Genomic DNA, 548 nt, shown 5'->3' on the forward strand with positions numbered 1-548 from the left:
AAGGGCCCACATTGAAGAAGTTCATGGAGGACTGTCTCCCGTGGGAGGGACCCCACACTGGAGCAGGGAAAGAGAGTGAGGAGTCCTCCCTCTGAGGAGGAAGGAGCAGCAGAGACAACGTGTGATGAACTGACCGCAACCCCCATTCCCCGCCGCACTGCGCTGCTGGAGGGGAGGAGGTAGAGAAGCCGGGAGCGAAGTTGAGCCCGGGAAGAAGGGAAGGGTGGGGTGGGGGGAAGCTCGTTTAAGATTTGTTCTTATTTCTTATTATCCCACACTGCTGTTAATTGGCAATAAATTAAATTAATTTCCCTAAGCCCAGTCTGTTTTGCCCATGATGGTAATTGCTGCATGATCTCCCTGCCTTATCTTGACCCACGAGCCTTTCATCGTATTTTCTCCCCCTGTCCAGCTGAGGAGGGGGAGTGACAGAGCAGCTTGGTGGGCATCTGGTGGCTAGCTAAGCTCAATGCACCTCAATCATCCAAGTATTAGCTAATCCATTACAGCTGCACCCCTTCCAAAGGGAAATAAAAACAAAAACACAG

The sequence above is a fragment of the Calonectris borealis genome, chromosome Z (assembly GCF_964195595.1).
Source record: "Calonectris borealis chromosome Z, bCalBor7.hap1.2, whole genome shotgun sequence".
Classification (NCBI taxonomy): Eukaryota; Metazoa; Chordata; class Aves; order Procellariiformes; family Procellariidae; genus Calonectris; species Calonectris borealis.